The sequence below is a fragment of the Pan paniscus genome, chromosome 1 (genome assembly GCF_029289425.2).
Source record: "Pan paniscus chromosome 1, NHGRI_mPanPan1-v2.0_pri, whole genome shotgun sequence".
Taxonomy (NCBI): domain Eukaryota; kingdom Metazoa; phylum Chordata; class Mammalia; order Primates; family Hominidae; genus Pan; species Pan paniscus.
Genome location: NC_073249.2, coordinates 205,502,250 through 205,530,064, shown reverse-complemented (window position 1 = coordinate 205,530,064; position 27,815 = coordinate 205,502,250). Strand labels below are relative to the sequence as shown.

The 27,815-nt window shown below is 52.6% G+C and overlaps 1 pseudogene; it reads left to right on the top strand.

Moving 5' to 3' along the window:
* Window positions 1–108: 108 nt before the first annotated feature.
* LOC100968681 (rootletin-like) lies at window positions 109–26,255 on the top strand (annotated as a pseudogene).
* The last annotated feature ends 1,560 nt before the right edge of the window (window positions 26,256–27,815 follow it).

Genomic DNA, 27,815 nt, shown 5'->3' with positions numbered 1-27,815 from the left:
GCGAAAGTCCGAGCGGAAGGTGGTCTGGCAGGTCCTCTGGAGCTTGGGGCCAGGCGGGGGCGACTTGGGGGAGCCATCCTTGGGCTCCCAGACGGAGTAGGTTCAGTTCTGAGCCCGGATACCACTGCGGGGTTGGATGGGATAGCCGTGACAGGGAGTCCCCGGGCGGGGACAAGGTCCGCCTCTCACCTGGGTCCTCAGCAACTGACACCCGGAGTGGGTGTCTGGAAGGTCTGCTCATCAAATGAATGACTGCATTTAATCAGATCTTCAGCTACTCTGGTAGTGAAGGGGCACCGATCATGGACGCCCACCAAGGGCCCGAGGTCGGGAAAATCACCTTCCCGAGGAGCAGGCGTGGTGCAGACTCACAAGGATTTGTGGCGGGAGTAGAGGGTCTGTTTGGGGTGAGATAAGAGACTGAACTGCAGAGTAGGGAGTGCTGGCTAAGGCAGTGCTGCAGAGCGAAACTCTAGACCTGCGCTGTCTAATAGCACTTTATATGATGGTGGGAATGTTCTACCTTTGTGCTGTCCAATAGAGTAACCGTTAGCCACATGTGGTCATTGAACTCTTGAAATGTGGCTGAGGCAACTGAGAAATCGAATTGTTAATTTTTAAAACTTTAAATTTAAGTAACCTCATGTGGATGACGGCTGCTGTGTTGGACAGCACAGCTACACATCAGTGAGGCCAGCACCAGGGACTCAGTGCAGGTTTTGGAGCAGCTGCAGCAGCAACATGATGTGAGGGATAGATGCACTAGGAGGACCAATGGAGTTTGCCATGAGGGCTGGGCAAGGGTGGTGCTTGGATGAGGTGGGAGGCCACATGTGTGAGTGGGAACAGTGAAACTATCAGGACCATGGATAAAAGAAGGGAGGAACCCAGGGCTGAGGAAAGAGGCTCCAGCCTTGTGGGGAGTAAGTGGGACTTATGGCTAGAGATGACCAGACCAGTGGTGGTCTGCACTTGGGGGAATGTGTAGGATTGTCGCTTCTGGTTGTGAGCTGGACTCAGTATGGCTTACAACCGAGATGAATACAGGGGCTCTGCCCCTAGGACACCTCACTTTGGACATTTTGGTCTGATTTCCACAGAGCTGAGACATTTTGTTATGGTTTGGCAAAAATATATCTGGTACCTGCTCTCTGCCCAGCCCTGTGCTGGGCACAGGGACACTGGAGAACAAGAAGTGGTCCCTGTTACATGGGCCTAGACCCTGGCTACCCTGCCTGTGTAGGAAGCTGGGAGCCCCTGCATTCCCCTGTCCTATGTGTTAGTGTGCATGCCCCTGGCCTCACCTGCTCCCAAGACTTCCTGCCATGGCAGGACTGAGGTCAGGTGTGGGGGCCCCTGGCTGGCCCTGAGTAGACAGGCTCTGTGTCTGGCTCAGCCTCCAGGACCACTGGCTGCCCATGAGAGATGAAGGATGGCATCCAAGGGGGCCGGCGTGTCTTTCTCCCGCAAGAGCTATAGGCTGACCTCAGATGCTGAGAAATCCAGGGTCACAGGTAAGGGCTGGCAGAGAAGGAAGGAGGCTCCTCTTGTTGGGAGGAGAAGGAAGGGACAAAGGCCTCAGGCCTTGCTGCACCTGTGGCTGGCCTAGGACCAGAAGTCTCTGGGGCCAGCAGGGGCCAGGAGCTGCACTGATCATGTGGCCCTTTTCTCCCTTCTGACTTGTGGCTCAGGCATTGTGCAGGAGAAGCTGCTGAATGACTACCTGAACCGCATCTTTCCTCTTCTGACCATGCACCCCCAGCAGCCACCGGCAGGTATGGCTGGGTGGGTGGCCCCTCCTCACTCTGCTGGGCCAGACCAGAATAAGGAGGCTGCAGTTGTAGGGAAAGGGAGCCTGGGCTCTGGACAGATAGGCCTAGGCTCTATTCTCACTGTGCTCCTGGCTGCGAGATCTCTGGCCAGAGAGTCTGCCTTCCGTACTCTGCTTCTTCCTGTCTCCAGGCAGTGCTAGTTCCTTGTGAGAGTCAGGGAGCAGAGGTCAGGGAGCGGGTGCACATTCATGCCCAGCTAGCACCTGGCACCTACTCCACACCCAGCATCTGCCCCTGCATGTACCTGCCCTCACCTTGGCCCCAGCCTGGCCCCTTGTAGCTTCTGACTGACCTTGTAAAGAACAAACTCCTCCAGGGCCTTTTCTTTACAAGTTTAATACTTTTGAGTGTAGTCAGTATAAAAGTTACAAGTACATTTTAGCAGAAACTTAGAGGGCCAGGCACAGTGGTTCACACCTGTAATCCCAGCACTTTGGGAGGCCAAGGTGGGTAGATTGCTTGAGTCCAGGAGTTCAAGACCAGCCTGAGCAACATGGCCAGACCCCATCTCTACAATAAAATATAGAAATTACCTGGGCATGGTGGTGTGCACCTGTAGTCCCAGCTGTTAGGGAGGCTAATGTGGGAGGATCACTTGAGCCTAGGAGGTTGAGGCTGCAGTGAGCTGGCCTCTGCATGCCACTGCACTCTAGCCTGGGTGACAGAGCAAGACCCTGTCTCTAAACAAAGAAGGAAAAGCACGTGCTATCTTGTTATTTTAACATGACTATTCAAATGTGATTCTTTTCTGTTTTCTTTCTTTGTGTTACATTTTTAATTTTTAATTTTTGTAGGTATGTAGTAGGTATATTTTTTTATAGGGTACATGAGATACTTTGATACAGGCATGCAATGCGTAATAATCACATCATGGTAAATGGGGTATCCATCCCCTCAAGCATTTATCTTTTGTGTTATAAACAATCTAGTTATACTCTTTTAGTTATTTTTAAATGTACAATTATTATTTACTACAGTCACTCTGTTCTGCTACCAGATAGGTCTTATTAATTCGATTTTTTTGTACACATTAGCCATCCCCATCTCCCCACAAGCCCTACACTACCCTTCCAAGCCTCTGGTAACCATCCAGTACTTTGCCTCTATGAGTTCAATTGTTTTAATTTTTAGCTCTCACAAATAAGTGATAACATGCAATGTTTGTCTTTTTCTGCCTGGCTCATTTCACTTAACATAATGACCTCCAGTTCCATCCATGTTGTTGCGAATTACAGGATCTCATTCTTTTTTATGGCTGAATAGTACTCCGTTGTGTATATGTACCGTGTTTTCTTTATTTATTCATCTGTTGATGGACACTTAGATTGCTTCCAAATCTTGGCTATTGTGAACAGTGCTGCAACAAACATGGGAATGCAGATATCTCTTCGATATACTGATTTCCCTTCTTTCAGGTATATACCCAGCAGTGGGATTGCTGGATCATATGGTAGCTCAATTTTTAGTTTAGTTTTTTCTTTTTGAAAAAAAATTTTTTTTTTTTTTGAGACGGAGTCTTGCTCTGTTGCACAGGCTGGAGCGCAGGGGCGCAATCTCAGCTCACTGCAAGCTCCGCCTCCCAGGTTCACGCCATTCTTGGGCCTCAGCCTCCCAAGTAGCTGGGACTACAGGCTCCCGCCACCAGGTCCAGCTAATTTTTTGTCTTTTTAGTAGAGACGGGGTTTCACCGTGTTAGCCAGGATGGTCTTGATCTCCTGAGCTCGTAATCCACCCGCCTCGGCCTCCCAAAGTGCTGGGATTACAGGCGTGAGCCAGTGTGCCTGGGCTTTTTTTTTTTTTTTGAGATGGAGTTTTGCTCTTGTTGCCCAGGCTGGAGTGCAGTGGCATGATCTTGGCTCACTGCAACCTCTGCCTCCCGAGTTCTAGCAATTCTCCTGCCTCAGCCTCCCGTGTAGCTGGGATTACAGGCACACACCACCACACCCAGTTAATTTTGGTATTTTTAGTAGAGATGGGGTTTCGCCATGTTGGCCAGGCTGGTCTCGAACTCCTAGCCTCAGGTGATCCTCCCACCTCGACGTCCCAAAGTGCTGAGATTACAGGCATGAGCCACCACACCTGACCAATTTTTAGTTTTTTGAGGAACCTCCAAACTGTTCTCGATAGTGATTGCACTATTATAATTTACATTCCCACTAACAGCGTACAGGGGTTCCACAACCTCGCCAGCATTTGTTATTGCCTGTCTTTTGGATAAAAGCCATTTTAACTGGGGTGAGATGATATCTCATTGTAGTTTTGATTTGCATTTCTCTGATGACCAGTGACGTTGAATACCTTTCCATATGCCTGTTTGCCATTTGTATGTCTTCTTTTGAGAAATGTCTGTTCATATCTTTTGCCCATCTTTTGATGGAATTATTAGTATTTTTCCTATATAGTTGTTTGCGTTCTTTATATATTCTGGTTATTAATCCCTTGTCAGATGGGTAGTTTACAAATATTTTCTCCCACTTGTGGGCTGTCTCTTCACTTTGTTGATCGTTTACTTTGCTATGCAGAAGCTTTTTAACTTCATGTCTGTTTATCTTATAATGTATGTAGTTCAGATTTTGCTGTATAGAAAACTTTAAAAAAATTTCTCACCTTCAGTTCTTTTCTTAAAACATTTTTATTGAGCTAAGATTAGTATACAATAAACTACACATACTTAAAGTGTGCAATTTGATAAGTGTTAACATATATATAAAACCCGTGAAACCATCACTACCATCAAGGTAATGGACATGTCCCTCACTTCCAAAAGTTTATAGAAGTTTGCATCCTTTTTTTATTATCAAATGTTATCCTGTGAGTATTTTTCCACATTATCAATTTATCTTACTGAGCATCTTTAGGGCCAGGGGGTCTGCTGTGGCCCATACAAGTGCCCTAGTTTGGAAGGACTTTTGCTTTTGTAAACAAGGCTGTGAGGATGCCCAGGGCTGGAGTCGTGTGGCTAGACTGTTTGAACTGCAGTCACTTTTAAGACTGTTGCCAGATTACTTCTTCAAAGGATCAAGTAGGTTCTCCCTCCCTGCAGTGAGGCACGGTTGTCCCTGTCTCTCACCCCCTTATCAGCCTTAGCTGTTCTGTCTTTTACGACTTCTGCTCTTTAGGCAGGTCCAAAAGGCAGCATCATTACCTGTTCTATTTAAGCAATTGTGGTGGTCAGAAAGGGCCTGCTTGCAGAGAGTTCCTGCCCACCCCCACCCCATATTCAGTCCTGGCCTGTTCTCAGAGCCATCTGATCCCTACCTCATGTGATACCAGAGATGGTCCTGCTGCTGCTGCTGCTGCTGCTGCTGTGGCCGCCAGGAGAGACAGCAGGTGGTAGGGCCGTCAGTCAGTGGTTGTGGGGATTCAGGGCCCTGAACTGGGACCTAGGAGATCCAAAAAGGTCAGGGAAGTTGCTGGTCTTGGCCAAATGGGCAGTGCTGTAGGCACTCAGTGGTGGCTGTCTCAGGCCGACTGCCCACAGATATGTGCAGTCTGCTCTCAGGATCAGGCACACGACTTTGGGGGTCAGGTACAAGAGTAGCCGCTCCAAGTGTGGGCTTGTTAAGAACTGTTTTCTTTTGAGACAGGGTCTCGCTATGTCACAGTCATAGCTCACTGCAACCTCAAAGTTCCAGGCTCAAGGAATCCTCCCACCTCAGCCTCCCACATAGCTGGGACCACAAGCACATGCCACAGCACCCAGCTAATTTTTTTTTTTTTTTTTAAGAGACAGGGTCTTACTGTGTCACCCAGGCTGGTCTCAAACCCCTGGGCTCAAGTGATTCTCCCACCTCAGCCTCCCAAAGTGCTGAGACTACAGGTGTGAGCCACCATGCTTGGCCTGTAACTGCTTTTGAGAAAGGCTCCTTTATCCTTGGTCCACTGGGGTATTCAGAGATGGGGTTGGCTTTAGCCTTCTATGCTACTAGCTGAGCACCCCGACTGCATAGCCACCACCTGGCCTTGGCCTGGGACAGAGCAGCAGTGGGGAGGGGCCTTTGTGCATCTCTGCTCCTACAGCTCAGGGCTGGGAGTGGCTTACACTGGGGGAATATGTGATCCCTGAGCCTGGGTAGTGGCTACTTTGTCAGGGTGCTTTGTGCCACCTTCATCCCCTTCCAGAGCTTTCTGTCTGTGTGGATGAGTAGGGTAGGAACTGGCATGAAAGGTGGAAGAGCAGGTGGTGGCAGCCTGTGGGCAGCCAGGTGTGTAATGGGCCTCTGTTCTGCCTGAGTCCTGCTGGTTACCACCACCTCACTCCCTGCTATTCTTAGCAGCTGAGCTCAGGACAGCCCTGACTGGCATTAGACAGTACCCTTTTCCCTCTAGGCCTGTGTGTTGAGAGGATGAGGGGGCCACCCAGACAGATTTTTCCCAACTCCTTTGGCTCGGGTAGGTGGGCCATGTGCTCTGCTGACCATTTATGGACTGGTGGGTACAGGACAGAGCCATCCAGCAGCTCAGAGGGCTGAGCCTTTCATACTTCCAGGACATGTCCCATTCAACATAGACTCCCCTGGCTGGGTGGTGGCGAGACTGGAATCTGCCCCAAAGGAACCACAGGCCTAGGGGCAAGGGTTGGACTAGGTGGCCTTGGTACTGACCACTTTGGGAACCAGCATTTCTCCCAGCCTTCTTCTTCCAGACATCATCAGCCCAGCCACCTTTGAGAGCGGACAGGTTATGTGGTATGCAGACAGCACTTGTTATTCCCTGGGCTCTTCACAGCATCTCTAACATAAGTCATTATTCTGTTTTTACAGATGAAGGAATTAAGACTTAGAGAGGGCTACTTTTTTTTTTTTTTTTTTTTTTTTTCCGAGATGGAGTTTTGCTCTGTCACCCAGACTAGAGTGCAGTGGTGCGATCATGGCTCACTGCAACCTCCGCCTCCCAGGTTCAAGCAATTCTCCTGCCTCCGCCTCCCAAGTAGCTGGTATTACAGGCACATGCCACCACACCCAGCTACTTTTTGTATTTTTAGTAGAGTCGCGATTTCACCATGTTGGCCAGGCTGGTCTTGAACTACTGACCTCGTGATCTGCCCGCCTCAGCCTCCCAAAGTGCTGGGATTACAGGCGTGAGCCACTGCACCCGGCCACATACTTTTTTTTTTTTGAGACAGAGTCTTACTCTTGTTGCCCGGGCTGAAGTACAATGACACGATCTCGGCTTACTACAACCTCTGCCCCACCAAGGTTCAAGCGATTCTCCTGCCTCTGCCTCCCGAGTAGCTGGGATTATACGAATGCGCCACCACACCCAGCTAATTTTTGTATTTTTAGTAGGGATGGGGTTTCACCATGTGGCCAGGCTGGTCTCGAACTCCTGACCTCAGGTGATCTGCCCGCCTCGGCCTCCCAAAGTGCTGGGATTACAGGCATGGGCCACCACACCCGGCCTGGACTGGTTATACTTTTGAGTTTAGTGGAGAATTCAGCCTTCTGACCTCCTGCATGCCAGAGTCTAGGACTAGGCACAGCCTTTTTTCTGGAGTCTAGGCAGCCCCCCTGTGAGCTCAGGGGAATGGATGGGATTTAGTGTCATCTGGCTGATTTCAAGGACTTACTTTTAGTTAGTAATCTTTTCTTTTCTTTATGGCTCACTACAGCCTCGGCCTCCTGCTCTGAAGCAATCCTCCTACCTCAGGTCCTGTGCAGTTGGGACCATGGGTCCATGCCACCAAGCTTGCTGATTTTTTTTATTTCTTGTAGAGTCGAGTTCTCACTTTGTTGCCCAGACTGGTCTTGAACTCCTGTGCCCAAGTGATCCTCCTGCCTTGGCCTCCCAAGCTGCTGGGATTACAGGCATGAGAAACTACACCTGGTTTAATAATCTTTTCTTAATATCATCAAATAGCCAGCGTCTAAATTTTCCATATGTCTCATAAATGCCACAGATAGGCCAGGTGCAGTGGCTCACGCCTATAATCCCAGTACTTCGGGAGGCCAAGGCGGGCAGATCATCTGAGGTCTGGAGTTCGGGACCAGCCTGGCCAACATGGTGAAACCCCCATCTCTACTAAAAATACAAAAATTATCCAGGTGTGGTGACACATGCCTGTAATCCCAGCTACTGGGGAGGCTGAGGCACCAGACTCGCTTGAACCCAGGAGGCAGAGGTTTCAGTGAGTCGAGATCACACCACTGCACTCCAGCCTGGGTGACAGAGTGAAACTCTGTCTCAAAATAAATAAGTAAATAAAAAGTCACAGATAGTCTTGCTTTAGTTTTTTCTTTACAATTTGTTTGAATCCGGATCCATAGACATTCACAAAGTGCGAATGGTTGCTTTGTTTTGTTTGTTTGTTTGTTTGAGATGGAGTCTCGCTTTGTTGCCCAGGCTGGAGTGCAGTGGCAGGATCTTGGCTCACTACAACCTCTGCCTCCTGGGTTCAGCGATTCTATGGCTTCAGCCTCTTGAGTAGCTGGGATTACAGGAGTGCGCCACCACGCCCAGCTAACTTTTGTATTTTTAGTAGACATGGGGGCTTCACCATGTTGGCCAGGCTGGTCTTGACCTCAGGTGATCCACCTACCTTGGTCTCCCAAAGTGCTGGGATTACAAGAGTGAGCCACTGTGCCCGGCCCATGCTTTGTCTTTGAAGTCCCTTTTAACTTATTTGTTCAGGAAACTGGGCTAGTTGTCCTTGGAGATTCTCATGGTCTGGATTTTGCTGGTTGCATCCTTATGGTGTCAATTAACACATTTCTTTATCCCATGTATTTCCTGTAAATTGGATGTTGGATCTAAAGCTAGGTCAGATTCAGGCTCTTCTGCTTGCTTTTTCGTTTGATCAAGACTCCATAAGTAGAATGTGTTCTTCCATCAGGATGTCCCTATGCCAGCTGTCTCTCTTTTCAAGATCCAACCCACTCATCAAAGGCTGCAAAACTGTGAGCTTCTCATTTAGTCACTCCTGTGTATATTAATTAGAATTCTATAATGAGGCACTTTCCCTCCTTACTATTGGATAACCAGTGGTACAGTTCATTCAGGAAAGGAAAGGAAAGGATTTAACCTGTATTATGGACTTAAAATACTTCTTTTTTTTGAGACAGTCTCTCTCTGTCGCCCAGGCTGGAGTGCAGTGGCACAATCACAACTCATGTTAGGCTTGACCTCCCAGGCTCAAGTGATCCTCCCACCTCAGCCTCCCAAATAGCTGGGACTATAAGTGTTCACCACTACACCCAGCTAATTTTTTTTTTTTTTTTTTGAGACAGGGTCTTGCTATGTCTCAAGAAATGGGCCACCACGCCTGGCCTTAAAATACATTTTAATTTTTTAAAATACAAATAAGTTTTAATGTATTTTAAGGCCAGGCGTCGTGGCTCATGCCTGTAATCCCAGCACTTTGGGAGGCTGAGGCGGGTGGATCACCTGAGGTCAGGAGTTCAAGACCAACCTGGCCAGCATGGTGAATCCCCGTCTCTTCTAAAAATACAAAAATTAGCTGGGTGTTGTGATGTACATCTGTAATTCCAGTTACTCGGGAGGCTGAGGCAGGAGAATCGCTTGAACCGGAGAGGCGGACGTTGCAGTGAGCCGAGGTCAAACCAGTGCACTCCAGCCTGGCCAACAGAGCGACACTCCATCTGAAAAAGAAACAAAAACAAAAAAAAATTTTGTAAGTAGCCTTGCAAATTTTTATATTTTACTTTTGATTAAGTCACCTATTCACATTTCAAAAGGGTACACAGTAAAATGGCTCCCTCCAACCTCTGACCCCAGATATTCCCATTCCTTCCTTGGAGGCAAGCAGCATTATCAGCTTCTTTTTCTTTTTATATATACAATTATTTTCTTTCTTTTTTTTTTTTTTTTTGGCCACCAAGTTACCATGAGAAGCATTGTCAGTTTCTTTTTGTTTTTTCTTTTTCTTTTTTTTTTTGAGATGGAGTCTCGCTGTGTCTTCCAGGCTGCAGTGCAGTGGCACGATCTTGACTCACTGCAACCTCTGCCTCCCGGGTTCAAGCGATTCTCCCACCTCCGCCTCCCAAGTAGCTGGGATTACAGGAATGAGCCACCACACCCGGCTAATTTTTGTATTTTTAATAGAGGCGGGATTTCGCCATATTGGCCAGGCTGGTCTTGAACTCCTGACCTCAGGTGACCCTCCCGCCTCGGCCTCCTACAGTGCTGGGATTACAGGCATGAGCCACCGTGCCTGGCCTATCAGTTTCTTAAGTGACCTTCCAGGGTTATTTTATATGGGCAAATCAGATCACACACACACACTTTTTTGTATATATGCCTGGTAAAATTTCATCTTCACAGTCCTTGAAGATGCTTTCTTCACCTACTAGTTATAACTGGGAGGTGGCTCTGGATCAGGCCTGGAAGAACTTCTCCACTGGTTTTTCTTGGCCACAGTTTTCCACTTAAAGGATGTACCATTGTGTACTTAGTAGCAGTCCCCTTTTGATAGACATTTAGGTTGTCACCAGGATATCTTCCATGAGCAATGCTGCAGTGAACCTCCTTGTCCACAAGCCATCTCCTCTGTGCTGGGGTATATCTGTAGGATCCATTCTTAGAGGAGTAGCCGGTGGGGAAGGTTCTATGCATGCATAGTTTTCGAAGATCTCCCTCAGTGCCCTCCATTGTGATTGTACTCACCCTCCCACCAGCTGTGTAGGGGAGGGCCTGTTGCCCCAGAGCCTCTCTTTGTGTATTATGTGTCCCTTTTTTTTTTTTTTTCCCCAATCTGATAGTGGACAAATGGCATCCCAGGGTAGGGTTGTTTTTTTTTTTCCTTCCTCTTTAGTTTTTGAGATGGAGTCTCACTATGTTTCCCATGCTGGCCTCAAATTCCTGGGCTCAAGCAATCCTGCCTCAGCTTCCCGCATAGCTGGGACTGCAGGTGCATGCCACCGCACCCAGCCCAGTGTAGTTTTATTTTTATTTTATTTATTTATTTTTTTGAGACGCAGTCTGGCTGTGTCGCCCAGACTGGAGTGCAGTGGCATGATCTCAGCTTACTGCAACCTCCTCCTCCTAGGTTCAAGCAATTCTCCTGCCTCAGCCTCCCAAGTAGCTGGGAATACAGGAGTGCGCCACCACACCTGGCTAATTTTTTGTATTTTTGGTAGAGATGGGGTTTCACCATGTTGGCCAGGCTGGTCTCGAACTCCTGACCTCAGGTGATCTGCCCGCCTCGGCCTCCCAAAGTGCTGGGATTATAGGTGTGGGCCACCATACCCAGCCCCAGACTAGTTTTAATTTGTAGTTGGGAGTGAGCCCCATCCCATCCCCATCCTGTGCTCTCTTCCCAAGGGACCTGCTGCAGCTGGGAGCGGAGCTGTCCAGGAGGCTGGCCTGGGAATGAGCACAGGCCTGCGGCTGGCAGAGAGCCCGGTCGAGCCAGCCCTGGAGAAGCAGGCCCTGCTGCAGGCCCAGCTGGAGGAGCAGCTGCGGGACAAGGTGCTCCACGAGAAGGACCTGTCCCGGCAGCAGATGCAAAGCGACCTGGACAAGGCTGAACTCAGTGCCAGGAGGGTCCCTGGTGGGTGCTGCACGAGGCAGGCGTCACTGCAGAAGGTAAAACTGGAGAGTTGGGGAGAAGGGAGCATCTGTTCACTAGGAGCAGGGCCTTCCTCTGTGAGCTCAGCCAGTCTTCCCAGGCACCCCACTGAGGTTCCGAAGGCAGTTGCCCAGTGTTTATCATAAACAGCTTAGCCTCCTATGACAGAACTTGTGGCCGGGTGCGGTGGCTCACACCTGTAATCCCAGCACTTTGGGAGGCCAAGGTGGGAGATTACCTGAGGTCAGGAGCTCAAGACCAGCCTGCCCAACAGGCGAAACCCTGTCTCTACTAAAAATATAAAACTTAGCCGGGTGTGGTGTTGTGTGCCTCTAATCCCAGCTATGAGGGAGGCTGAGACAAGAGAATCGCTTGAACCCAGGATGGGGAGGTTGCAGTGAGCCAAGATCACATCACTGTATTCCGGCCTGGATGACACAGCGAAACTCTGTCTCAAAAGAAAACAACAAAAAAACAACTTGTGCCCCTTACTCCTGCCACCTGGACAAGTCCTCCAGTGCTTTCCCATGAGATAAAGCTGGTGGGAACCTCATTCCCATTTCACAGATGAGAAGTGTGAGGTCTGGAGAGGAGCCGCAACTTGTTTAAGGTCACACAGCCAGGGAGGTGGATGTTAGGGTCCCTGCCTCAGGTTTGGAGAAGCATGATGGACACAGAGCTAGTGGATTTGAGAGGCTGGGGTGGTCCCGTATTCACCTCTGTTGCTCCCCCAACTCCAGAGTGACAGAGCTGAGCCTGGCAGTGAAGCGTCTTCAGAAGCAGAATCTGGAGAAGGATCAGGTTGACAAGGACCTCATCGAGAAGCTTGAGGCCCTGGTGAGCTTCAGCTGCCCCTGAGATGGGGCAGGGTGGGATGGGGTACCGGCCAGATGCATGGACACAGGCTTAGGGCTGGGCTGCCTGGGCTGCCCCCAGCATCCCACTCACACTCAGGTTCAGCCCACACAGGTGTGCAGGCTTTGTGGGAAGCACACTCACTTCCTCCATCCCATTTCTTCCTCCCAGCAGCCCTGTAGGGTAATACTAATGACACGGATGGGGAAACTGAGGCCCAAGAGGGGAAATGCTTGTCCAGTCTCAGAGCCAGTAAGCAGGAGAGTTGGGACTTGAACTCCCATCCACGCTCTCCAGGTCCAGATGCTGCCTTTGGAATCCCAACTGCCCACCCCCACCAGTGGGACACTCACTCCTCCAGGGTACAGCCTGGTTTGGTCACCCCTCTGTGTGGGGCCTGGCCTGGGTTCTAGGTCCAGCTCTCCTCCAATCGACTGTGTGACCTGGGGCAGAACACAGCTCTTCTCTGGGCCTGGTCTGTTCAGTGAGGGCCTCGGGCCTGCTGTGGGGTCTACCAGGTGGCTGGCCTATGGACATGGCTTCAGAGGCCACCTGATCAGTGGTGGGCCAGGGAGGGAGGGAAAGGGGAGGTTTCAGATAAGACAGAACCCCGACCACCCTTTGTCTCCCTCACCGCACTCCAGGAATCCCTGCGGCTACAGGAGCAGGCGGCCCTGGAAACAGAGGACGGAGAGGGGCTACAGCAGAGCCTAAGGGACCTGGCACAGGTGTGAGCCCAGAAAGGCAGGAAGACAGGGCCCTGCCAGGCAGTCCTGGGCTCCCCCGCCTCGCCTTTCGGTGGCTTCGGATTGAACTGCAGATGGGTGGGGCCCTGGGACCCAGGCTGTAGCTGCTCAGCACCCCTGCTAGCTCACCCGGCCTCTGCCCTGGGGAGCCCCCAGTCTCAGAGGGGAGGCACGGCCCTTTCGGAGCCCACCTGTGAGCAATGCCAAATGATGTCTTCGCGATAAATGGGATGCCTCAGCGGCGAGCTGAGGACTGAGCTAGTGGAGGAGGTGAAATCAGGAAGGCTTCTTGTAAGCGGGAGCATTTGGGATGAGGCGGCCCCCAGCCTCCCCTGGTCGTTTTTGCCAGCTAACCCCGAGGTTCCTAACTCTGCGGCCTCCTGCTTCCCTTCCTTACCCTCAGGCCGTCCTGCCTGACGCTGAGAGCGGCAGCCTGCGTCCAACAGCGTCCGACCGCAGCCTGCGGGGGCTCTCGGGCCAGCGGACCCCGTCTCCACCGCGGCGCTCCTCGCCGGGCCGAGGCCGTTCGCCCCGCCGAGGCCCCTCCCCGGTCTGCTCAGACGACTCCACGCTCGCTTGCCCTGATTCTCTCCGCCCTGCAAAAGTGCCAGTTGAAGGTCCAGGTAGGAAGGGGCTTGAGTTTTCTGGGCGCAGCCAGAGGCCCAGGGGGAGGGGCTCGCGCCCTCCAGGTGGGGGCGGGGCGGGGGCGTGTCTGGGCGAGGAGTCTGAGCGCCCTGGGGTGCAGCCAGAGCCCTGAGAAATAGTTTCTGAGGGTGTCAGGACCCCCAAGGAGGTGGCCGAGGGCTCTGCGGTGAAGCCAGCCCAGAAGTGGGGGTGCTTGGGCAGCTGGGGGTGGGTGCTTGGGCAGCTGGGGGTGGGTGCTTGGGCAGCCGGTGGAGGGAGGAGGCTGCGGCAGTGTTAGGGTCCTGGTAGAGAGGGAGACAGGTCCCTGGTCATACAGAGCCAGGACCCTGGGAAAAGGTCTAGCAAGGGAAATCACAGCCTAGGATGAGAGCTTGGAAACTAGGAGCAGAGCCAGGGTAGGGAGGAGTCTTGAGAGTGGAACCAGGATGCAAGGGGGAGGAGCCTGGGAGACCTGGGGGTGGGATCAGAACCCAGGAGACTAGTGTGCCTGGGGTTTTGTCTGGCATCCGGGGGGCTTTGATAGCAGTTGTCCGGGACCCCAGGGAGATGAGGGTTCAGAGGGTGGTGAGGGCACATAGGAGGGGAGTGGAAGCCTGGCTCTCAGGCCTAGGCCCCTATCCTGCCCCAGGGCAGGTCCAGGCCCTGGACCCCGCCTAGCGTAGGCTAGTGTGTATCCCTGGAACCAGAAGAGAGTAGGTGGGCTCTGGAGGCCTCAAAGGACCCCCGATAGACTCTGTGATCCCCACGCCCCAGAACATGCGTGGGCGCTATGAGGCAAGCCAGGACCTGCTGGGCACCCTGCGGAAGCAGCTTAGCGACAGCGAGAGTGAGCGGCGGGCCCTAGAGGAACACCTGCATGGCGCCGTGGGTCTTGTCCCGCAGGCACTGGCCAACATGGCGAAACCCCATCTCTACTAAAAATAAAAAAAATTGCCCAGGCACAGTGGCTAACACCTGTAATCCCAGCACTTTGGGAGGCCGAGGCGTGCAGATCACTTGAGGTCAGGAATTTGAGACCAGCCTGGCCAACATGGTGAAACCCCACTTCTAAATAAAAATGCAAAAATTAGCTGGGAGTGGTGATAGGCGCTTGCAATCCCAGCTACTCGGGAGGCTGAGGCAGGAGAATCGCTTGAACTCTGGAGGTGGAGATTGCAGCAAGCTGTGTGGAGTGCAGTGAGATTGTGTCACTGCACTCCAGCCTAGGCAAGAGTGAGACTGTGTGTAAAAACAAAAAAATTGCTGGACGCGGTGGCTCACGCCTGTAATCCCAACACTTTGGGAGGCCGAGGCGGGTGGATCACGAGGTCAGGAGATTGAGACCAACCTGGCTAACACGGTGAAACCCCGTCTGTACTAAAAATATAAAAAATTAGCCGGGCATCGTGGCGAGTGCCTGTAGTTCCAGCTACTCGGGAGGCTGAGGCAGGAGAATGGCATGAACTCGGGAGGCAGAGGTTGCAGTAAGCCGAGATGGCACCACTGCACTCCAGCCTGCGTGACAAAGCGAGACTCCGTCTCAAAAAAAAAAAAAAAAAAAATTAGCCAGGCGTGGTGGCGGGCGCCTGTATTCCCAGATACTCGGGAGGCTGAGGCAAGAGAATGGCGTGAACCCAGAAGGCGGAGCTTGCAGTGAGGAGAGATCGTGCCACTGCACTCCAGCCTGGGCAACAGAGCGAGACTCCATCTCAAAAAAAAAAAAAAAAAAAAAAATCACGTCTTGAAGTTTTTTTGCACCTACCACCAGTGGGGAAAGTGGCAGCTCACAGCAAGTCTTTGGGGTCCTAGTTGTTCCCTTCTCCTTCCTCCCCTGCCGTGGCCACCATGTGCCTGTGTAGCAGGAAGCTGTGGGATCTGCAGACTCAGCTCTATCAGGCTTCCCAGAATTGAGGGGCATGGGGTGTTCTAGGGGACATTTCCTGGTCACATGGCCTAGCAGAACTGGTGGCACAATTGCCCGTGTGTCCCAGGAGCCTAGCCTGGCCTCTTCTACGTGGTAGAGTGCTTAGAGATCACGCCAGCACCTCCATCCACTCCAAGTGGGCGGGCTGGGGAGAAGGAAAGCCAGGTTCTTCTGCTGGAGTGTGTGAGTGAAATGAGTCTGCTATGGGCAGGGTCAGGGAAGGCTTCCTGGAGGCAGGTGCCTTGGAAGACGGGAGGATGTAGCTCATGGCTAGAGGAGCAGCCAGCCACCTTCCCTGGAGAGAGCAGCCCCAGCATCCCCTCTGCTCCCCCTCCCCTTGTCCTGAAGGGAGAAGAGCAACCTGGCCCACAGCCTGCAGGTGGCCCAGCAGCAGGCCGAGGAGCTGCCGCAGGAGCGGGAGAAGCTGCAGGCTGCCCAGGAGGAGCTGCGGCGCCAGCGGGACCGGCTGGAGGAAGAGCAGGAAGAGGCGGTGCAGAATGGCGCACGGGTTCGCCGGGAGCTTGAGCGCAGTTGAGCAGCATCTCACCTCCCTGCCAGGACCCTTCAAATGTGCCTCGGGTCCCCTGACAGTGCCCCCCTTGGGGTTAGGTGACACCCACTGGGTCCTGGGCCTCCTACCGTCTGGACCCCTCTGATGTCGGGTTTTCTAACCAGACCCATTTCAGGAAACTGGGGCTCAGGGAGGTATAGTCACTTACCTGGAGTCAGAGAATTAGTTAAAAGGTAGAACTTGGATGATAATAACAAGAATAATTAAAATAACAGTAGTAATATTAGTAGTAGTATTTTAAAAATTTAGTTAGAAGAATAATAATATCCTTACTAATTTCAATAAGTGCCAGATACCATTTTAAGCAATTCAGTTCTCTCATTTAACTCCATGATAACTCTGTGACATAGAAGCTGTTATCTCCATTTTGTGGATGGTAAACTGAGGCACAGAGAAGCCATGTCACTTGCCCCAGGTCACACAGTTAGCAGAAGAGCCAGGATTTGAACCCAGACATTCTGCCTTCAGAGTTAACCTCTTCACCACTGCGCTGCTTACCTCTCAGGGACGTGATGGATGATGATGTTTAGTAGACTGTGGTGGAGCATGTTATTCTTGTTTCTGAAGGTCCTTGGGGAGATGTGTCAGGCACTATTTTAAGCACATGTGAAGTTTGTATCCTTAAAACAGGCTGGGCACGGTGGCTCACGCCTGTAATCCCAGCACTTTGGGAGGCCGAGGCAGGCGAATCGCCTGAGGTCAGGAGTTCAAGACCAGCCTGACCAACATGGGGAAACCCCGTCTCTACTAAAACTACAAAAATTAGTCAGGTGTGGTGGTGAGCACCTGTAATCCCAGCTACTAGGGAGGCTGAGGCAGGAGAATTGCTTGAACCTGGGAGGCAGAGGTTGCAGTCACCCAGGATCGCACCACTGTACTCCAGACTGGGCGACAGAGCAAGACTCTGTCTCAAAAAAACAAACAATGTCACGAGGCAAGTGTTACCTCATTTTGCAGATGTGAAAACGGAGGCCCAGGGTCATGGAGCTAAGCGGTAGTGGGCTTGGTTGCCCTGTGGCTCAGGCTGTTTCTCTCCAAACTCCTGCCTCAGGCCTGGTCCCCGGCCCAGCATCTTGCTGGCTACAGGAGGTTCGGGGCAGGAAAGTGACATGGGCCACCCACCCACCCTTTGTCCCACAGCCATAGACAACTAGAGCAGCTGGAAGGGAAGCGCTCAGTCCTGGCCAAGGAGCTGGTGGAGGTGAGGGAGGCACTGAGCCGCGCCACGCTGCAACGGGACATGCTGCAGGCCGAGAAGACCGAGGTAGCCGAGGCGCTGACCAAGGTGGGTCCCTGTCTGCTGCACAACCACAAACCTACCTCTGACCCCCAGCCCCAAGCCTTGTCACTCTGGCACAGACTGGTCCCAGTGTCAGGCAGACCTCTGAGCCTGGTCACAGACTGACCCCTTCCTTCTGGATACAGGCTGATCTTTGTCACAGGCCACAGACCTCTGGACCTCTGGTCCCAGCCATAAGTGGACTGACCTCTCTTTATGGCCGTATCCCTGCTCTTCTGGATGCTCCTGGGGGCAGTGCCTATAGCTCAGGGTCATCCTGAGATTCAGCTCCTGGAGTCTGAGAGTTGTGGCCACAGCACAGAGGGTCCTTGGCGGGGGGGCCTGCGCTGTCCGCTGCAGCCTGGGCTCTGAGCAGTGCTATCCCTAGACCCTACTCAGGGGATCCTCTGAACTCTGGCCCTGCCCTGCAGCTTGAGCCATTTTTGCACAGCTTTGCGGTGCGTGGCTTTTAAATGGCTCCATAAGCAGCAGGCTTTCTGTGGTGATTTTTTTTTCTATCTCACGCCGTGTCCCCTCCTTGTCTCCCCTCCCCTGTCTCCGAGGGTCCATCTCTCTGGGTCTCTTCTTGTCTCTCCTCACCTCCTCCCGACCTTTCTGCCTTTCCTCATCTCTTGGGGCCTGACCCTGCAGGCTGAGGCTGGCCGCATGGAGCTCGAGCTCTCCGTGACCAAGCTGAGGGCAGAGGAGGCCTCCCTGCAGGACTCCCTGTCCAAGCTGAGCGCCCTCAACGAGAGCCTTGCTCAGGACAAGTTGGATCTGAACTGCCTTGTCACCCAGGTACACTGTGCACCTGCGGGCCCACCTACCTTGCCCACCCGTCCTCCCCACTCAGTGAGGCACCCTGGGCCCAGCCCTGCACTTGTCTTGGCCCCTGCCTCCCTTTCTGTCTCTGGTTCTCTGTCTATCTCCGTCTGTCTGTCTATCCTCTCTAGGCGTCAAAGCACCGACGCTCCATGGGCCCTCCTCATCTCCCCCTCCCCAGTGTCCCACACACCCAAGGGCACTGTCCCTCATTCCCTGGGAGCCTCCCCTGGGCTATCGTGGCTGGTGGGTGGGTGGAGGAGGCGTCCTGGTCCTGGGAGGGATGCCCTGCTCATGAGGCCCCACTCCTTTCCGGCCCACAGCTGGAGGAAGAAAAGGCCACCCTGCAGGGCCGGCAGCGGCAGGCGGAGCAGGAGGCCACAGTGGCGCCGGCAGAGCAGGAGTGGCTGGAGGAGCTGTGGTTGGAGCAGGAGGTGGCACGGCAGGGCCTGGAGGGCTCCCTGTGAGTGGCGGAGCAGGCCCAGGAGGCGCTGGAGCAACAGCTCCCCACACTGCACCATGAGCTCAACTGGCTGCAGGAGCAGCTAGCACAGGTGGGCCAAACTGTGTGTGGGGTGGTCTGGAGAGCATGTGGGGCAGGCCGGGCTCGCAGCCCCCTGCATCCAGTCCTGGGTTAAGTCACAGGCACTGGAGCCTGCTTCTGGGTTAAATCCAGTCCCACTTCTCCTAGCTGGGGACCTTGGACAAGCTGCCCAACCTCCCATACCTCAGTTGCCCCATTTATAACGTGGGGCTAGCCGGGCGCAGTGGCTCACGCCTGTAATCCCAGCAGTTGGGGAAGCCGAGGCGGGTGGATCACCTGAGGTACGGAGATCAAGACCATCCTGGCTAACACGGTGAAACCCTATCTCTACAAAAAATTAGCCGGGTGTGGTGGCACGCGCCTGTAGTCGCAGCTACTCAGGAGGCTGAGGCAGGAGAATTGCTTGAACCCAGGAGGCAGAGGTTGCAGTGAGCCAAGATCGTGCCACTGCACTGCAGCCTGGGCAACAGAGCAAGACTCCGTCTCAATAATAATAATAATAATGCTACAGATTAATAATAGGTGGAGACTTTTTAGAATTGGAATCTTAGACTTTTGGGAACATCACATCTGGAAGAGACCTTAATGTTTCAGGGATCCAGGGACCTTCATGCAAGGTCCATCCTGGAGGGCCTGGGTTTCTGGGAGGTGCCTCTAGAGGATGGGGTAGGGGGTGCAGGAAGCAGGGTGCAAGTCTCCACCTTGAGGCCTGCTGAGCAGCTGCATTTGGGTCTGGTTTATATATTCAGCTTCTCTGCTTAGAGTAATACAAGGGTTCTGTTACTTCCAAAGCTGAGTGAGGACCCTCATTTTTCTTTTCTTTTCTTTTCTTTTCTTTTTTTTTTTTTTGACAGTCTTGCTCTGTTGCCCAGGCTGGAGTGCAGTGGCATGATCTGGGCTCACTGCAACCTCTGCCTCCGCGGTTTAAGCTGTTCGCCTGCCTCAGCGTCCCAAGTAGCAGGGACTACAGGCGTGCACCACCATGCCCGGCTAATTTTTGTATTTTTAGTAGAGACAGGGTTTCACCACGTTGGCCAGGCTGGTCTTGAACTCTTGACCTCAAGTGATCCACCTGCCAAAGTGCTGGGATTATAGGCGTGAGCCACCGTGTCCGGCCGGGCCCTGGTTTTTGTACACACGTGCATTGCAGATCTAGAGAAGGTCATGACTTGCCCAAGTACATATAGCACATCAGGGCAGACCCTGGGCTCGAACCCAGGCCTTCTGCCAGGACTGGGTTAGGCCCAGAGTTGGGGTGCTGCACGATGAACAAGCTGGGGGATGCTGGGAGTGCTGCTCAGTCTCTGGGTGGGAGCCAGCTCTCTTGGCAGCTGAGCAGGCGGGAGCAGGAGCTGGAGCAGGCCCGGTGGGAGGCCCAGTGGCAGGTGGAGACGCTGGGGCGAGTGGCCCAAGAAAAGGAGGCGCTAGCCAAGGAGCGCGCTGGCCTGGCTGTGCAGCTGGCGGCCTGCGGAGCGTGAAGGCAGGACCGTGTCAGAGGAGGCCACACACCTGCAGTAAGGCCTTGGGCTCTGCCCAACCCGCCCTGGGCGGTCCTCCTGGGGCCACACCATGACCAGCCTCACCCAGGCACGGGCCTCCAGGGGCAGTTACTAAGGAGTCTGGCTTGCCAACTCGTCCTAGCTGTGGCTCAGGCTTCCCCACGGAGTGTGGGCCTGGCCAGGCAGGTAGATTGGCACTTGGCCCATGCCTGGCCACTCCCTGGGATCCACAGTTTCCTGGGGCCAGGGAGGCTGAGTCCCAGGGCCTCACGGACTGTATGTGCTGCAGCTTGGAGAAGGAAGCCCTGGAGGGCAGCCTGTTTGAGGTGCAATGGCAGCTGGCCCAGCTTGAGGCCCGCCGGGAGCAGCTGGAAGCCGAGGGGCAGGCCCTGCTGCTGGCCAAGGAGACCCTGACTGGTACGAGTGGCTGGGGACTTGGGGGGAACACCAGGTTCCAGCCCAGACTGCAACCTCCCAATGTCTGTAGTCTCACAGAAGTTGGGAGCACTGGAGTAGGAGTCTGGCTGGCCTGGGTTCCAGTCCTGTGCCACCACTTAGATCTCACCTTCCCTTGAGCAAGCCCCTTTCCTCTCTGGGCTGCAGATTCCTCAGCTGATGATTGGAGGTGGCAATGCCCACCTTCTAAGCCTGTTGCCAGGATGACATGGGAAAAGCGTGTAAGGCCGTGGCAGGGTGCCTGGCTGAGTCAACAGTAACTGCTGTTCATCGGTCATCAGGCCTGTTAGTCTGAGTTCTCTGTGGTTTTCAGATGACTCTCTTGGCTCCAGAATCCGAGCCCCACTTCCCTGCACCGTTCCCCATCCAGTCTCTGAACTCAGGGCTTCTTTCTGCTCATCTAACATTAACTAAGCACCTACTTGGGTCATGGAAATTAATTTTCCTGTCCATGTACACCTGAGCCAGACAGAACCAGGAAGGGAAATGCTGGTGGGTTTCCAACCCGGGAGATGGTTTTTAGATGATGGCTATACCATTTCCATTCCCTGTAGTCGTTTCCATTAATGCTGATAGTTAACGCTTGACAGGTATGTTCATGTCAGTCATTAAAGGAGATGCTTTATGTGTAGCTGTGCAGCTGTGGGAAGTTGCTGCTGATCTCCTCTGAGCCTCCATTTCATCATCTGTTAAATGGGGATGAGGATAAACTACCTAGGCATGTTATGAAGACAAAATGAGGTTATGTCTAAAATACTTAGCTGGGTGCTTGACGCATAGTAAGTGCTGAGTCAGTAATAGGGTTTTTGTTTGTTTGTTTGTTTTTGTTTGTTTGTTTTGAGATGGAGTTTCACTCTTGTTGCCCAGGCTGGAGTGCAATGGCACGATTTTGGCTCACCTCAACCTCCGCCTCCCAGGTTCAAGCGATTCTCCTGCCTCAGCCTCCCAGGTAGCTGGGATTACAGGCACGCGCCACCATGCCTGGCTAATTTTGTATTTTTAGTAGAGACGGGGTTTCACCATGGTGGTCAAGCTGGTCTCGAACTCTCGACCTCAGGTGATCTGCCCGCTTCGGCCTCCCAAAGTGCTGGGATTACAGGCATGAGCCACCGCGCCCAGCCTGTTTGATTTTTTTGAGACAGAGTCTCACTTTTGTCGCCCAGGTTGGAGTGCAGTGGTGCGATCTGAGCTCACTGCAACTTCTGCCTCTTGGGTTCAAGCGATTCTCCTGCCTCAGCCTCCCAAGTAGCTAGGACTACATACGTCCGCCACCACGCCCAGCTAATTGTTGTATTTTTAGTAGAGACAGGGTTTCACCATGTTGGCCAGGCTGGTCTTGAACTCCTTACCTAAGGTGATCCACCTGCCCCAGCTTCCCAAAATGCTGGGATTACATGAGTGAGCCATGGCACCTGGTCTAGGGTTGTTATATGTTTGACATCCATCCCATTTGGGAGGCCTTCTCATCAGTCATTTTATGCCTTTAATGCCATTCTAGGTAGGCAGGAAAGGGGTCAGGGCCAGTGGGCCCATGTAGCAGATAGGGAAACTGAGGCCCAGAGAGGGCAAGCCACTTCTTCAAGAGGACCCAAACTGGATGCCAGGCAGGCCCTCTGCCTCTGGGATTTTGCCCATATGGCTCAACTGGCCTAAGTCTGCTGGCCCAAGGAAAAGTTTCAACCCAACCCTGCCCTTTCCCCCATTCCTCTCGTGCAGGGGAGTTGGCGGGCCTGCGGCAGCAAATAATAGCTACGCAGGAGAAAGCCAGTCTAGACAAGGAGCTGATGGCCCAGAAGCTGGTGCAGGCTGAGCGGGAGGCCCAGGCCTCTCTGCGGGAGCAGCGGGCAGCCCACGAGGAGGACTTACAGTGACTCCAGCGTGAAAAGGTTCAGGCAGCTGGGGAGGGGTGGGCAGGACTCTGAGCCAGTGTTTCATCATCGTTCTTGCTCTGCCTCAGTCTCTACATCTGTGAAATGGGACTTCCTCTCTGTTGTGGAGGCCCTGGGGACAGCTGGGAGGACTGGAGGGGTGGTGGGGAGGTTGTGGTCCTTATTAGACATGCAGATACCCAGGTCCCAAATCTGGTCCAGCCCTGGTAATCCTGATGCAGAGGGTCCACAACCACATTTGGGAAATGCTGACCTAATGTACAGCAGGAAAGCACTTTCATTTGCTAAGAAGTTTCCATATGAAGGGCCACGCAGACCTGAGCATGTAGAAAGGCAAGGGGCCAGGGAAGTTACTAGAACACTGACTCTGGGGTTATATTGCCTGGGTTTGAATCTAATCTTGGTCGCTTACTGGTGATGCTACCCAAGGTGTCTGTGCCTTCATTTCCCCACCTGTAGAAATAGGGATAGGATAGTGGAAGGTATTGAGGATGAGCTGAGACCATCTGCATAGAGGGCTTAACATAGTGACTGGTACTTAGCAAATGCTCCATGAGTTATGATTGCTGGCACTGGCATGCTCTCCAGAGTGGCCCTCAGGACAGGGGCCCTCAGCCACCAAATCCTAGACAGGGCTGCCTCTGACAGAGGTGCAGGCTATGACTACATGGCTCCAGGGCATGCCACTCACCCTGCAGTCCCCATGGCCTTGGGTGGTGGTTATCACGCTTCTCCATCAGGGGGCGGTAAAGCTCTTTCCGAAAGTGCTGGGATTCCAGGCATGAGCTATGGTGAAGCTCTTAAAGAAGGGGTGGCTTGGCCGGGCGTGCTGACTCATGCCTGTAATCCCAGCACTTTGGGAGGCGGAGGTGGGCGGATCACGAGGTCAGGAGATCGAGACCATCCTAGCTAACACAGTGAAACCGTATCTCTCCTAAAATCACAAAAAATTAGCTGGGCATGGTGGCACGCGCCTGTAGTCCCAGATACTTGGGAGGGTAAGGCAGAAGAATCTCTTCAACCTGGGAGGCAGAGGTTGCAGTGAGCCAAAATCACGCCACTGCACTCCAGCCTGGGTGACAGAGCGAGACTCCGTCTAAAAAAAAAAAAAAAAAGAAGTGGCAGCTCTGTCTGCTTCTCACAGAGTTGCTAGGGGCAACTGCTGAGGCAGGCACCTGCCCTCGGGCTCCCCGGGTGGGCTGCTATTTGCCTGTGGGCTCTGCCTGCCCGCCTGTCCAGTCCCCAGGGATCTGAACTGTGACCTCCCCCTTGCTCTTCTTGCCCTTTGCATTGCCTGGCTTGGCCTCATTAATGTCCCCAAATCTGTGTTCTTCTCTCCAGCTCCTCTGGCAACCCCTGACCCCCTTCATTCCTCACAGCCAGTCCTAACTCCCCTCCATCCCAACCCCAATCCCTCTTCCACAGCTGTCGGAACATCCCCTAAGCTAAAAATCAGATTGCTCCTTGTCACCTTGGCTCGAGTCCTCTCTCCCACTCCCCTCACTCTCCTTAGAATCCCCATGGCCCACACGGCCTGTCCTGGCCCAGCCACTGCCTGGGGCTCTGGCACTGTGACTCACCGCGCCCTGTTTCCCTCTGCACCCTGCATCCTGTAGTCCTTTCCAGGGACTGTGCTCTTGGCCTGGGGTGGTCTTTTCTCTCCTTACCTGGCTGATAGTTACTTGTCCCTCCTCAGGGGATCATGTTCGGACCTCCAGGCCAGCCCACTGCTGCTCCTTGGCACTTTCACGGCCCTGGCGTGTCCCCGTCATAGCCCTTATCACTCCCTTGTATTTACCTGGTCACCCTCCCTGTCTCTGAGGGTATGGGGGCCAGATGGCTCTTGCTGCCCTGATGTTTTGGGGGGTCTGCCTGGGCCCCTCCTGGTGTGTCACACGCGTCCGGTCCTGGCCCCCTAGGAGGCAGCATGGCGGGAGCTGGAGGCCGAGCGGGCCCAGCTGCAGAGTCAGCTGCAGCGTGAGCAGGAGGAGCTGCTGGCCTGGCTGAAGGCTGAGAAGGAACAGCTGAGTGAGGAGATTGCTGCCCTGCAGCAGGAGCATGACGAGGGCCTCCTCCTGGCCAAGAGCGAGAAGCAGCAGGTTCGTGAGCCCTGGCGTGGCCTCTGCTGCTCTCTGAGCTGCTCCAGTTCTGGGGCCGGGCCCTGCTCTGCCACTTGGCAGCTAGGAGCCCTGGGGCAGGCCACTGCCCTCTTGGGGGCCTCAGTTTCCTTACCTGCAGGACGGGAGGATTAGAAGGGGGTTCGTGAGGCTTTGCTGTGCTCCATGCCTGGCACACAGTGAGCACTTACTGAGTGACAGTGACAGTCGTGACACCAGGAAAGCTGTTCCGTATTCTCCCATGCCTCGTCCCACCCCACGCTGGGCATGAATCCTCCTGGCTGCCTTCTGAGCAGTCCCCACGATGCCCACAGGCATCAGCTGACCTGTCCCCCCAAATAACAAATCCCTAACTTTCCTATAATGTAACGGAGACAGGGCAGACTGTGCCCATCTCCTCTCCTCACCAGCTGTGTACCTGGGCGAGTCGCTTTACCTCCTTGAGCCTCAGTTTCCTCATCTGTAAGATGGGTAGAAAGAAAGACTCTGCAGTCAGGGTGCTGTGGTGGGTTAGTGAGCTCTATGAGTGGTATCCACGTCCAGGATTCTTGTGACTGCCGTTGTGCCCTTTTCCAGGGCTGCATGTCTGCCCTGGGTCCACCTGCAGTGGCACACTCAGGCCTCTAAGCCCCCAGTGGGCACATTTCCTAGGCAGCAAGAAGCCTGAGCATGCCCCCAGGACCAGCCCATCCCCCAAGCCCTTTGTCCCCTGCCTCTGCCCAGGCCTTGTCTCTGAAGGAGTCTGAGAAGATGGCGCTGTCAGAGAAGTTGATGGGTACACGGCACAGCCTGGCCACCATCTCCCTGGAGATGGAGCGGCAGAAACGAGATGCCCAGAGCCGGGAGGAGCAGGACCGGGTAGGCCTGCCGTCGTAGGGAGGCTTGCGGAGCAGGAGCGCCCTCTCTCCACCGAGCTATCCCGCGGTTTCCAGCATCCCATCTGGCGGACTCCTCTTCCTCGCTCTTCTCCTACTCTGGGTCTTCTATCCTGGTGTTCCTTGAATGCCTATCTTCCTTTTGTGCCTCGGAACCTCTCACGCCTGCCACAAGTTACTCTTTTCCTTGGTAGTTCTGAACTTTAAATAAGGTAATGCATGTAAGAATGCCATAAATGCTCAATAATTGTCATCTGTTATTATTTTCATCAGTAACATCATCTGAATCATCAGTATTGTCTGTTTTTAACGGCTGCATTTTTCATTGTCCAAATATAGTCACATACATTTGACCATTTTATAATTATTGAATAATAAATTCGTTCTGCTATTTTACAATAAAAAATAATGCTGCAGAGAGCATTTTTGCACATGTATCGTGGCAGATGTAGGCCAGAGGCTCTTCTTTTATCCATCCTATGGCCAACCTATGAATGTATACACGTTTAATGAGATTTTGCCAGCAATCAAAGCCTTCAGGGAAAATGTCCCTAGCTCTTTACTACATCAGATCAAGGACTCTGGATAATTGGCATAACATCCTGGAATAGCTGAAACAGAGATATTATTCTCTACTCTTCTCTGTTGTCTTTGTCTTTTCACGTCTTAATAAAAGTGCTGGTGACAAGAGTGTAACTATGTCAGTGTTCTCCTGCTGTCCTTGCCTGTGTGGGTCTTCTCCCAAACCCGACTTTCCTCCAGCGGCTTCACTGAAAAAGAGGAAGGGGCTGTGGGGGGTGGGTCGGGGAGCAGAGGAGGAAATAAACTGAAAAGGGAGGAAGCTTCTCACAGGCCCGGAGAGGGTAAGGAAGGGAGTCAAAGACAGAATTTTCTTCAGCAAACAGTAAAAGGGGAAATCTGGGGATGCTAAGAGTTTTTAAACCCTTTGCTCCATCACATAAGTAATCCATGATTTTCTGTTCCACAAATCAGGACTCCTACTCCTCCCTCCCTCCCCATCCCCAATCCTGATTCCTGTTTACAAAGAATGTTGAAAAACAAGGAATTATGTATAACAGTTCCAGTTTACTCAGGAAATTCTCAGATTATAAAGAGACATTACAAATCAACAAGTGAAGAGAAGAACCTTGGTGGTTCCAACATAGTATGGCCATTGTTTTATACTCAAAATATAGAAAGACAACCTCAGAATAAGAAAAGTTTTGGAATTGAATAAATCAGGTTTATCATTAAAATGCAAAGAAAAAACTCTCCAAATGTTGCTGATCTTCTGTTTTAAACTACTGTTAGACTGGAGAATCGGAGAGCAGGGGAATCCGCCAAAGAGTTTTGGATGAAAATTAATCACCCCTGTCTACCATAGTCACACCCCAATGCCCTTGAGACCCAATCCTTCGGAAGGAGTGTCCAAGAGGTATAAAGCAAAACCGAAAAAACAGTTCGCAAATTCCGGAGTTCGTTTTCTCTCATTAAAAATATAAATATCAGGCTAACACATGTTGACACACAATAACAGGGACACAGAATCCCTCCTGGAAGACCGACGGGCCCACGGACCCCACGGGTGCCACGGTGGTTGACGAGGTTAAGTAACTTGGTTCAGGGTGTCTGGGCACACCTCTGCGTGAGACTCTGTCTCTGCTGCTCCTCTCATCTCTACGCCGATTCCTCCCCACCATCCTCCCTTTTCCTTGGGCCCCCGACGCCTCTCCGACCAACAGTCTCCCCAGCCCCGCAGCTTCTCTCTTTCAGACCTTTACTTCTTGATCCTCACTCCATAGTGAGATGTGGCCTTTCAGCAAATAAATTGTGCTCAGGGAGACTGAAAGAAAGGGGTAAACCAGGATTAGTGCTGCAGGGTCAGAGCTAATGACACAAGCTTCTCTCCTCAGGCCTATTCATTTGAGATGCATCTCAGGCACTTAGGCACAGCAGTGCTAAGTTAGTACCAATTATATACATACACACATAAATATATAAAAGCATATAAATATTACGTATGTAAATATAAATTGTACGAATAAAGTCGACATCAAGCTTGTTTTTAATCATTCACTCAAAATACATTGAACAGCTACTGTGCAAAGTCTTGGGACTGCTTAGAAACTTAAGACAAAAATATTGGGCCTGTAGTCCCAGGTGAAGCCTAGGCAGGAGGATGGCTTGAATTAAGGAGTCCAAGTCCAGCCTGGGCAGCATAGTGAGACTCAGTCTTTTTTTTTTTTTCTGAGATGG